General features: G+C 42.1%; 1 protein-coding gene across 3 annotated transcripts in view; it reads right to left on the bottom strand.

The window, feature by feature from the left end:
* Nucleotides 1-2,328: 2,328 nt before the first annotated feature.
* IGF2BP1 (insulin like growth factor 2 mRNA binding protein 1) overlaps nt 2,329-12,227 on the bottom strand; it is a 128,899-nt gene continuing 119,000 nt past the window's right edge. The window contains exons 16-17 of one of the 3 annotated variants that reach the window (XR_016281879.1): nt 9,853-9,919; nt 2,329-4,503 (exon numbers count right to left, since the gene is read on the bottom strand). The gene's annotated coding sequence lies outside the window, so the exon portion shown is untranslated. Of the gene's footprint in view, nt 4,504-9,371; nt 9,920-12,227 lie in introns of those variants that run through there. The other 2 variants (XM_089531713.1, XM_089531712.1) reach the window with 2 other exon arrangements.

Here is a 12,227-nt window from a genome sequence, read left to right on the forward strand (position 1 = left end):
CGAGGGTTTTATTGGCAAGATTTGTTCAGAGAGGGTTCCTTTGCCTTCCTTTGAAGCAGAGACAGTATGACTTACCCAGGGTCACCCAGTGGGTTTCCATGACTCCAGGGAGATTTGAACCAAGGAAATACTTGTGTTCAAATCTATACTATGTTCAAAGTTATATAATGGGTTTATTATCATGTACAAACATTTGTATATATGTGTGTGTCTGTAAAGTTTTTATTTTGTGGTTCAAGAATCTCCACTTAGAAACCTTTTCAGATAACCCCTGCTGATGGTGAAAAGTATTAGCCCTGCATTCCTTGGAGCTTCTCAACATCCACAATTCAGGCTTATGAGATTGTAATTACTGAACAGTTGTTGTTCCCTACAGAAAAGCTTAAAAATGTGAATTACTTTGTCATCAAAAATGTCCCTTAGGGCAAAATCTCTCAGGATGGTTGATCATTTTCTCTATTTCTCTTCAAGCTCTAGAACATTTGTGACCTTCTTTGCATCCCTGTGGTTAACTCTTTCTAAATTTAAACTGACCTAGGGTGCTCCTGGCTTCCTAAAATGCAATTCAAAGTCAAGCTCATAGCCTTTTGTCTAGACAACATGAAGGCACCACTATGCATTGCAGGTTGAATTTTCCCTCAGAGGGACCAAGCCATGCAAGACACTTGTGTTGCATTTGTCTTGTTCAGACCAACCTTGCACATGGGATCTTGCCTCTTGTGAACAGTCTCCAACATTGACCAGGAGGATCCAATGCCCTTGCATGGCATTTTCCTAGTGATACAATGCCACAAGTACATTCTCAAATTATGGACATGATTTGTCCCTGCCCAAAACAGTTCACTGCCTGAGCTGAAGGGCAAGAAACCACTGTCCATGCATACAAGACCCTTACTTAGATTTTGGTGAAAGGAGAGAATCTTCTGCTTCATTTGAGGGCAACTGGCTAACTTGGAGGAAGGGCAGAGAGCCAGGCCTACACAATTCCCAACACCTTACTACTACTCCTTGTCTCCTAGCAATTGCCCCATTCTTTCTAATGCTAATGCTGGAGATGGCAATAGAAGTCAGAAGGGAGCTATGTTGTGGTACAATAGGCTCAACAAATGTGCTACATCAAGGCAGTTGCCAAGAATGTTCTTCCCTGTTCTTATTAGTGTCTGAACTCTGAGTGCATGAAGGAATAAGCAACTGTGGCCTTTCCAGATATTTTTAGATTGCAATTCCCATACTTCACCATAGCTATGCTAGCTAGGGCTAGTGGGTCAAAAGCATTGGGAGGACCAAGGTTGCCCACCTCCAACATATGGGGTGCTACCTTCACACAACCCTGTGGTACAAAACAAGCTCCATTCCAACCAGAAGTGCAAGTGCACACACTGAGAAGCAAGGGCTATTCAACTATAGCCTCCCCTCAGCTCACCAGTGAAAATCCTGAGCTTGTCTGAATCACAGCTACAGCTTTCCCCCCGCAGCTGTTGAAGAAAATATTAGCATTATGAGGCCTATTGCTTCCTATATAATGGTGATGGTGTCTCTTCCTGGAATAGCAATTGAATTTCACTTCAGCACTGGTCCTGGGAGAGTGATCCTCCCATAGATGGGGTCAAGCAATCCAACTAGTAAAGGACTATTTGAGTGGCCACCGTATCTGCCTCAGCCATCTGGTCACTCTGCCTCATGGGAGGGCTGTCCCTGGTACTGTGCACACACAATCCTGGCTGCTGGATTGCTAGGAACAGGAACATGGGAAGTGTCCTTACATTCAGGCAAACCCCATATCTAAGAATGGCTGAGAGGTGGTGGTTATTTGCTTTCAAGTTATTTCTGACTTATTTCCGACAACCCTAAGGTGACTTTATCATGAGTATTCCTGGCAAGATTTCCTCAAAAGGGAGGCTGCCATTGCAGGTTATCCAGTGGGTTTCCATGGCTGAGCAGGGAAGCGGACCCTGGTCTCCCAGAATCCCCGCTACACCACCCTGGTTCTGAATGAGATGACCAGGCTACAAAGCTAGGAACTCTTTTTCCAGTTCCACCTCAGGCACTTCAGTGGCCTTCTCAAATGTCACCTTCTCCCATTCATCCCAAATCTGCAATGCAGCTGAAGCAATAACAATTCTTATTTTACAGGAGGGATGGGGAACCTTAAGCCCTTTTGCACTACAACTCCCAGAATCCCTTTTTATTGGTCATCTTAGCTTTTGAAGTCACAGCACCAAGGTTTATCACACTTCAAAGCGCTACACAAGCATTAAGTCTTAAATCAGAGAACAAGCGGAAAAACAAACTTTTTTTCTTCTTTTATTTTAAAAAATGAAACAGTGGAGTAAAGCAGTTTGTGGCAAATATCAAGCTGGAAGAAAAATGGAGTCAGTGTCCATCTGTAATCGCAACTTTGGATCTGAGCCAACTAACCTGCCTCATGCAAAAAAAAAGTATAAGGGGATCAAAGAACAGAGATTAGAAAGGGAAATTAAAGGGAGAAAAGGTTTGTTTGTTTGTAAATAGAACATTCTTTTACAGTTCACCAAATTAAAGAAAACAATAGTCAAAGAGTACAGCCTATCAGAGACCGGCGCTGAACTCATAATTTCAATTACATCCAACAGAAGGGAAGAAACAATCTGACACATTTCTTGAAGTCACTGCAGTAAAGCATAGCAGACAGATGACTTGTCCAAATTCACATGACGATGTAATTTTTTTTAAATAAACATGATTTGTCCAATAAGATGATAACAATTGATTGCTGTGATAGACGATAATCAGACCTCCACCCAGGTAGCAAAATAGTTTAATACAAGAACGCTCTCAAAGTAACTGGGAGTTGGTCTTGCTTTATCTTGCCTGAGTTGGTTTTAAAGAAACATTACCGAAATGCATGGAGAACAGGTCTGCCACAGCAGCTATCAGCCATGGTGACTGGACAGTATATCAGATAACAGTGGCAAACCATGGGAAATGGCAAATTTACCTTGTTCTGACAATTCCCAGGGCCATTTGGTTGGCTGCTGTTTCGACACAGAATATTTGAGTCCATGATGGACCTCATTCTCACCCCCAACAAGGCAATCTTTCTAATTCTTCCCCCCACTCTGTCTTGGTTGAGTTTATTTTGATGAACCATTGACGGAAATCCATCGTGGTCATTAGTTTTTATTTTTAAAAAATGTGATGCGGTTGTTCGGCACCCTCAATGGAGGGAGATAAAAGCTTTACAAAAGACTATGCACTTGTAGTTCTTAAGGCACAATTCAATCAATTGCTGGTAGATAGGACGCTCATCAGGATATATGTCAAGAATGTGGAAAGAAAATGGGAGTCATGAATTCTGATGGTGGTTGTTAGGAAATAGAAGAAACAAAAACATGGCGCACTTTTTAAAAAACAGTCATAAAAGGGAAGAAAACAGTTGAAATTTGGGAGCTCTTATAAACTAACAAACATTTTAAAAATCAGGGTTAATCAACTTGTAGAGGCGGGGTGGGAGGCTTTAAGGGAACACAAGTTGTCCCAAAAGCTTGGGGTTGATGGCATGTGGCCATGAATGGTTTCTATGGTGCTCTCAATATGTAAACTCCATTCCATTCCCCCTTGTCTGTGTCCTCCTAACCGCCTGGCAGGGTAATAAGAGTTGATTTAGTCCCATTTTACAGACTGGAAGCACTGAGGCTGGGGAAGAAGAGACAAACTTTCTGAGCCAGCAAACATACACCTACTTGCAAGCTGATGATTTATGCTATCTGGCATACATGATTGGGAAGCAGTCCCAGCAACAAGGGACATTTACTAATCCCTATTTGTATCACTTCAATACTGTCTATTGGAAGGCCCAGTGGGACACATTCAGCCATGGGCTGCTGCCATTGCTCTTGGGATCAGGACTTCGCGATTTGTCCAGTGGTCCATGGCAGCACCCTGAACATGGGTTCGCCTCTACATGTCTCCACTGAGCCATACTGGGTCAGTCAGCACAGCATGTTGTCCCTTTGACACAGGCAAATCTTGCCTCACCAGCCCATCATTTTCACAGCCGTCTACAATTCACTAAGTCTGCTTTAAAATGCAGGGAGAGCCCATAGTTTCTATTTTTTATTTTAAAAGAAAAAGAAATTAAGCAGAACAGTATTTCTTTGAGGGGGGAAAGTATTTTTCTCCCTACACTACACAGCATGTTGTATTATCACTACCTATTTATTTATTCATTTATTTCATCTATTGGTGCTAAGAGGTAGATAAACAAACACGAATTGGTTATATTCATATCATATGTATATAATGGTCATCATGCCCCTAAGTTGATATGAAGTGCAGCTCAACAGGCACTTTAAGAAGATCTTGACTGATATGTTGGCTGAGATGCTGAGAAGGCTGATTGAAGAGGCACCTAGTCTGAAGCCAAAAGCAACTTGGACTGGAGTGGATGGGGTGAGTGCCTTTTATATGCAACATGAAAAGGCTGGAATGAAAGTGGAGAGAGTCAGGCCATGGCTTGTATTCCTATTGATGAAGGGAAAACAATGCAGTCAGGTCTTTTAAAAACCGTAAGGAAATTTTTGTGACTGATAGAGCTCTGCTTGAGGCTCAGCTGTTCCAAGGAAAACATTGAAACAGAACAGATGCAGTAGGACCAAGTCTCATGGTGACCCAAGAGCAGAGTTTGGAAATGTTATTCTTTTGGAACTACAGTTCCCAGAATCCTGATGCCTGTCCATGTTGGATGGCTATGTGCTCCAAAACAGGAATTTGTCCAGACTTCTCCCAGGAGGCAGGAGCAGACAGGAGTTCTGATCTGGCAACCACAATCTTTTGGTGTTAGGTGGTTTCTATATAAAAGGCTGATGCCAAGGTGAAAGGCAAGAACAATCCTTCAGTCAAGAGTGTTTCCTCATACCCATTAGGCACTGTTAGCTCCTATATGTAACAGCCTGCATCTTTGTGTCTGCCATTCTGGGTAAGAAAAACTGTTTAAGTTACAAACACCTAGCCATCAGAACCTGTCCTAGTCAAGCTTAGAGTAGACTGTGTGAAACCAGTGATGCCTAAGTTAAAAACCAATTAGAGCCAAATGTCTAAATACGGATCCAAACTGCGCTCTTTGTAGAAGGGGTTCAGAGACAATGGACAATCTAATTAGATCTTCTTTGAGAATCCTGCAGCGTTAGCTTTGTTCTTTTGGGAGAGGGGTGAATCTGCTCCAGTTTTCAGTTTGAACGCTAAAGGAGCTAATCAAGGCACTGAATCTAATTGAGGAAGAGAGTTCAGAACTTTGGACAGCTCCCTTGAAGTTCAGGCTTCAACCTGGAGCAGATCTATCATCCCCTCACCAACAGTGCAGCTGACAAATGCCATTAGAATTCAGCAACCATTAAGTAAGGCAGTGATTCCCAAACTCTGGTACTTCAGGGGTTTTGAACTTCAGCTCCCAGAAGCCTCAATCATCTTGGCCAATGGTCTGGGATTCTGGGAGTCAAAGTCCCAAACACCTGGAAAGCCAAGTTTGAGAATCATCGAAGTAAGACATTTTCCACGTCATGCATTATTAGGCCCTCACACCAACCTTGGAAAGCAGATAAAGCATAACTGAGCCTTCATTGTATTAGTGAAAACCTATGACTGGCCATGCTTTCTGAAGGAACAGGGGCTTGTTTCTCATTATCCCTTGTTTGCTGGCATCAGTGCAAAACAGCAGTCATCTTGAATGCGGAAAACAAAATGTCCTAAAGAAGCCTAGTTCTCCTGATAGATGGTGAATCTGTGGGAACACATCTCCCTCCTTTTCATTTAGGACAATCAGAAAAATATACTTTAGACAAGGGGCAGGGATTTTACTACCTATTGGCCTAACTTCTTTTTTAGTCTTGATTACAATGGGCCCACTGAAGTCATGAGATTTATATACTGACTCATACTTCAAGAACTGATGAACCAGTCTACTCTAGTTGGTCTAACCAACAGGATGCCAGCCTCTTGCTTGCTTTAGCTCATACTGCCATTTATACTTACAGCCATTCCACCTAGTTTAAAAGGAGCAGAGCATAGAAACTTTTCTTTTTTCAACAACTCCCTGAATCCACTAGGCAGCATGGCAATGAGGCATACTGGCCGAGGAAGTTCTGGGAGCTGTAATCTAAACAAAGCATTAATGTTTTCCAAACTCCGTGTGACAGGTGACTAGATCCACACTCTAAGTGGTCACAGCACTGAACTGGGAAAACAGCCAATTGTATCGTATCAGTCTCAGCTTACTGTTGCCAAAGGCCAATGCACATACGGTGCAGGGGCTCTGCCTTGCTATGCCTGTACACCACACAGCATATCGGAGAGGTATTCATCTTTGAAAAAGTCAAACAGTTAAAAAGAAACCTGCAATAGGACAAAGCAGCAGGATTCACATGTGTTTTATTTGGGAGTGGGGTATTGGTTTATGTTTGCCTTTAAAAAAAAGAAAATGGAGGTTTAATAGTAGAAGCCAAATCATGGTAAACTTACCATGATGTATGCACACAACCTTGATGGAAACTAATTGTTTGAAACAGCCTCAAGAAGGAATAAGGTTTTTGCCTTGTCTTCCTCCTTTTCTGGAGAAAGGTAATCAGACAAGCAGAATATTATGAACTACTAGCTTCCCTTATGGTTCAAATACACCTTAAGCTATTTTTGGATAAATATGGTCTATATGTGTCCTTGTTTCAGGGGTGGACAACTTGTATCCTGCTAGATGTTAGAAGAGTGAAAACTCCCATCATCCCTCACGGTGCCACTAACAGCTTCCAGCCTACCAAGTGCGATTTGGATCAGGTGGGTCAAGCTGTGCCCAATGTTTTACAGCTGGGCAAAACTGCTTCTGCTATGCCCATAAAAACACTTAACACTGGTGTAACCATGTTACACCACCATGAGTCACTGAAAGGATTCTGGCCCAAAGAAGTAACTTGTCCAAGCTGTACTTCCACTACCAAGTCACGCTGGAACAGCTGTGGAATGAGGAAGCTGCAGATCAATGGATTAGGGTTTCTTCTACCATGTTTGGGGCAGCAGAAAATAGCTCACTGAAAAGCCTACCTTGATTTAAATTGGAAGGACCCCCTGCTATCAATACAACTCACTCTTGGGCTTGATGAATCAAGTTAGAATCAAGATCAGACCACAGAGCCCCTATCTTGCTAGAAACCCCCTAAGCAAGCCCTATGGTCCAGTGCTCTTTCACAGCTTCCATGCACATCCGTGGGGCTTGTGCTAAACATCTTCCTGAACTGGGAAATCCTATATATACTTTACTTAGGGGTAAAGCCCATTGAACTTTATGGGACTTATGTCAGGGTACATATCAGAGCCTGAAAAGTGGATGCACAGGACTGTGCTATTCATTTGTTCTCAGCTATTGCCTTTACTAATCACAAGTATTGGAAGCTTTTGCAGAATTTTTTTAAAGAAAGCCTGTGATTTAAAAATATCCTCCTCCCTGTCAAAAACCAATTTGCCAAAATCAAATTATCCCTCTAAGGCTTCAGTCATGATTGCAACACATCTGAACTACATTGCTTCTCCAACTTCCAACTGATTAGCATTATTACAGCCAATGGCCTGCAAGTATAACAGTCAAGAGATCCGCTGATTTGTTCCTGTGTTCATTTCTGAACTGTGGAATTTTGTGGGTCATGGCCCCTGAACCAATGGAAGGCTAGATGTGTCAGGCAGCTGTGTACTAAGGACACCAGAATCTTAGACCATTTATTCTGATTATCAGTTTACCTATAGATCATGGAGTTGTGAATGACCTTTCTTCTGCCAAAGTAAACTGAATGAGCACTTAAGAGCCTTTTAATTAAGAGATGCTGCCTGTTTACGATTGCATAATAATCTGGCACTTCTATTCTACAGCATCACACTAAATTGGGAAAGAAGTATAATAACTGATATTTATCTTCTGGAGAATTAAAAGTATTGAGAAAGGCACAGCTTATTAATTCAACAACCGTCTAATGGGAAGTGGGAAGGGGAGGGACACAGCTCAGTGAAAGAGCAGATCTTTTTCCATGCACAAGTTTCCAGGTTCCATCCCTGGGCTGTTCTGGGAAGGGTAGGATCACCCCTCTATCTGAAATCCTAGTGGGCTGCTTCCAGTAAGTGCAAACAGTACCAAGTTATATAGATTATTGGTTTGATTTGGTTATAAGGCAGCTTCTTGTGTTTCTATCTGCTTTATCCTACAAATCGAAGAAAGTCCAGCTTCCACAAGACAAACCGGTCAGGAAGTGAGAACAGGCACAACTGACTCACAACAATCATCAAGGCAGTTGTGGTCAGTGCCACCGATATAACATCTTGGTTGCTGGTTCCACTTACCCAACGTGGGTTTTTCTTGTTGCAGAATTTAAGAACATTAGAGTGCAGAATTCACAAGTGATGAGCTGAAGAAATTGTTGGGTCTTGACCATGCTTTGGCCAGAGAGACTCCTTCCCAAAGTGGGCTTGCTGGATCCCACCACCCCAAAATTAAAGTGAAGGATTGGACCTTGCAGGACAGTTGTGGAAAGGGAAGTCCCAGCCCTACTGTATAAGCCACCAGCTGCAATGCAAAAGCTACCTTTACTGTAGATTTTTACTTGAGGTAGCCATCTTACTTTCAGGAGGTATATGGCAGGGGAAAATCCTATCTGGGGCTCCTTCACACTACATAATTATAGTGTTACGATTCCACGTTAACTGTCATGGTTCTGTCCAATAGAATCCTGGAAATGGAAGTTTAAAGAGGTGCACTTAGAACTGGCACTTTGGTGACTCACCAAACTACACACCTCAGGATTGCAAAGGACAGAATTACGGCAGTTAAAGTGAAATAATAGCAGTATAACTGTGTAGTGTGAATGGGCTCTGGAGCACCACTTTCTTCAAGGCTTATATAAAGCTACAGCCTTTGAATGGACAGTAATCATTCTCTCTCTCAAACAGTTACACACACTCACATACACACAAGGATTTTTAGAACTCTTACTGTTAAGTCTGAGGTAGTTTCTGCATGTATAAATTCCATAGCTAGTTAACACTTGTGTATCTTCAAAGCGATAAGGTTATGACAGAGCCTCTTAAAGTTCAGTCTTTTTTCTTCTTCTTTGCTAAGCCATAAAATTCTACAACTGGCACACATCTTTTAAAAGAAGAAAGGAATGGCCTAATCTTGTCCTTTCAGATGAATGGCTACGAATTCCTAAGACTCCTCTGACACATTTTTTTCATGGCTTTGGATGTAAATCCCAATATTCTTCATTTAATTTTAAAGCAAGCAAGCAAGCAAGCAGAAAGAAAGAAAGAAAGAAAGAAAGAAAGAAAGAAAGAAAGAAAGAGAAAAGGTTTTGTTTGCCTTTTGGGCAGGCCAATGCTTTCAGGGGGGCAATGATTTGGGCTTACCTGCTAAGTCAATGGAAGGTGTAATTTTTAAAAATCACCAAAGTAAACCATTCCCCTGGATAAACATATATACTTGTCCAAAGAGAACCAAACTGTAAGCCTAAAGTCAATTTGCCAAAACATATTACCTGTTAAAAGTTTCAATGGACTACTAAATTTCAATGCTCATTAACTGTAATTTGTGTACATGACCAGTAGCCATACTGATGAGGAGACTTGGGAGCTTGTAGCACAACAAGTAACTTCTCCAACTTCTGAATTTAAATATACTTAATGCCTTCCGAATTGCAGAGAAGGATGATGTTAAGGATAGGCCAAGCTGCAGCGCAACACAATGTGAACAGTACTGCCGTTATATCTCAGCATTGGCCAGTACTGGTAATTTGTACACAAAGCTGTATCCAGATTTTGGAAGAAACTAGTTACTGTTACCCACACCTGCTATTGTTATAACGTGTTGGCTTGTGCAGTGTCTTGTACCAATGCCTCCTGTGTTCTGTATGTGCTGAGATGATGAGGAGGAGGAGGACAAAAGGAAAATGTATTTTATACCACAGGTTTGCAACATACAGGTTTGTTTTTATTTTGTTAAACAGTAACTATCAAGTTACTTGTGAGAAACATGGACTACAGTGTGCCTGCACCATACGCGGGCACACCATACACAGCTTAAAGCTTATGCTAAAGCAGTGTGGCAATTAGGCAAATGGTACATGTGCCCCATACCATGCTGTGAGCATGAGCCCCGTTGTTTCCAATGGGGAGCGAGCATACACGGAATTCCATCTGGAATGGATCCCCCGCGTAAGGGAAGGGTTCACTGTATTTAATATTGAAGTTATAATGGCAACTAACCTAAAAAAAAAAAATAACCTGCCAAATTCTGACAATGCCTAAAACTACAGTAAATGGATCAAGCCCTACTTGTAGCATCCTATTAAACCTAAGTCCTTAAAGAATGTTTTATTACAGGGATGGGAATCCCATGATTCTCCAGAGGTTGCTGGGTCTAACACCTCTACCCAGTATAGCCAATTCTGGGAATTGCAGCCCAACAACATCTGGATGACCACATGATTCCTACCTTTGTTTAGAGCCAGGCAATTTCTGGGGTTTACAGGGAGGGTTCAGTAGCACACACACCCATACCCACCACAGTCCTCACCCTCTGCTTTGCCATCTAATTTAATCATTATGACTAATCCACGTATGTTTGCTTTAAAACAAGGCACATAGGGAATCCTGCTACTAGAAATGAGATTCATCTATGTGTGTCTGTCTGTGTGTTTGTGCAGTGGTGATGGGGTTTCAGTGGTTTCCAAAACCAGGGAGTGCCTGTCTGTGGTTTGCAGGCTGCATGTTGCTCATCTCTGTAATTCAATGGGGTCCTGTTAGAGATATATGTAGGTTTAAGTTAAGCTATTTATTTTATCTATTTTTGGCTGCTGTGGAAGTTGGCATTCCTTTATGCCCTCTGCAGCGACCAAAGCCCTCCCAGACCCATTGAAGTGCCACAGAAGTGTATGGACTCCAGCCTAGGTTAGCAGATGATGTAATTGTTTTGCATCTGGCTACGGGGACATAGACAGATGCTTCTGTAATCCAGTTCCTACTCTTCACTAAGCACAGAACGGTCACTGGGAGGGGGGCTTCAGAGTATCTATGGTTGGTCTGGGAGGTGGTAATTTTCTGAGCAAAGCGTAGTTCAGCATGCGGAACTACTGTACTATTCTGAGCCATGCAGGATTTCAGCCACAGATGGCCAGGGAGAAGAACAATAAATTGGAACAGATCAGATTGCCTACGTCCTCTTACCCAGACATCTTCCTAATGGATAATAAAGAGGGATGGTGACTGGGCAACTGAACTGGTAAAAACCTAGCCATGCTAACTGTGGATTCTGGGAGCTGTACTCCTTTACAATATTTTTTCTAGGTGCTATGATTCCAGTGATAAATGGTATTAGCATAGCTAAAGGGGGGAAAGTTTCCTTTTTAGCTTGGTGAGAGGAATGCATTTTATTGGCTTGCCAAGTAAACTTCAGCCAAACAGAGAATCTGTTATAATTTTTTGTGACCATATGTGCTATCAAAGGGCCATTTGCATGCAAGCTTTTGAGGAATGAATAAAAAAGAAAAAAGATGGGTATCCCAAGATGTTTGGTTGTAAATTCATGTTAACCCCTTTTTAAGATTACAAAATGGGCAACAACTTGTAGGATTACGTGTATGTGGACACTTCCCCTGCCTCAGCATTTTTCTATCAAAACACTTGTTCATATACAATGACTTCTTTTTCATTAAAGTGAAGCATCTTGACTGTTCAAAACTTAACTGGTAGTTCCTTCTTTGTGCAGAAGTCACACCGTAAAACCAGTCTGGGAGCATGTCCATGAGCATTCCCCAATCCAATGCCCTACGCACCTTTTACACTACAATTCTCACTGTCTCTTGCTAGCACAGTCAATAATCATGACAAGCAGGGGTGGTAAAATTTCTAGTCCAACATATATGAAGGGTGTGCAGTCAGGTTAGGCTAATATAGGAGGCACTAAGGAGAAGATGAACAGGGGAAGTCTAAGCCAGCAATACCTGCTGCTATCATCATCCCTGCCCCTTTTCTGAAATTCAAAATGGTGGCAGCAGTGACAAAAGGGACAGTCAATGAGACTGTAGAAAGCAATGGGTAGCACATGCCAACAGGAGCAGACGCAGTCCCAATCTGGTCTCAAATAAAACTCTGAATGTAAGAAATCTGAAGGAGCTGCAAGATACAGTACAGGGCTTTGGAAAGCTACTTTTCTGAATGAAAAC

Source organism: Sceloporus occidentalis, unplaced genomic scaffold (assembly GCF_023333645.1).
Source record: "Sceloporus occidentalis isolate IW3139 unplaced genomic scaffold, rSceOcc1.0.p SCAF_7, whole genome shotgun sequence".
NCBI lineage: Eukaryota > Metazoa > Chordata > Lepidosauria > Squamata > Phrynosomatidae > Sceloporus > Sceloporus occidentalis.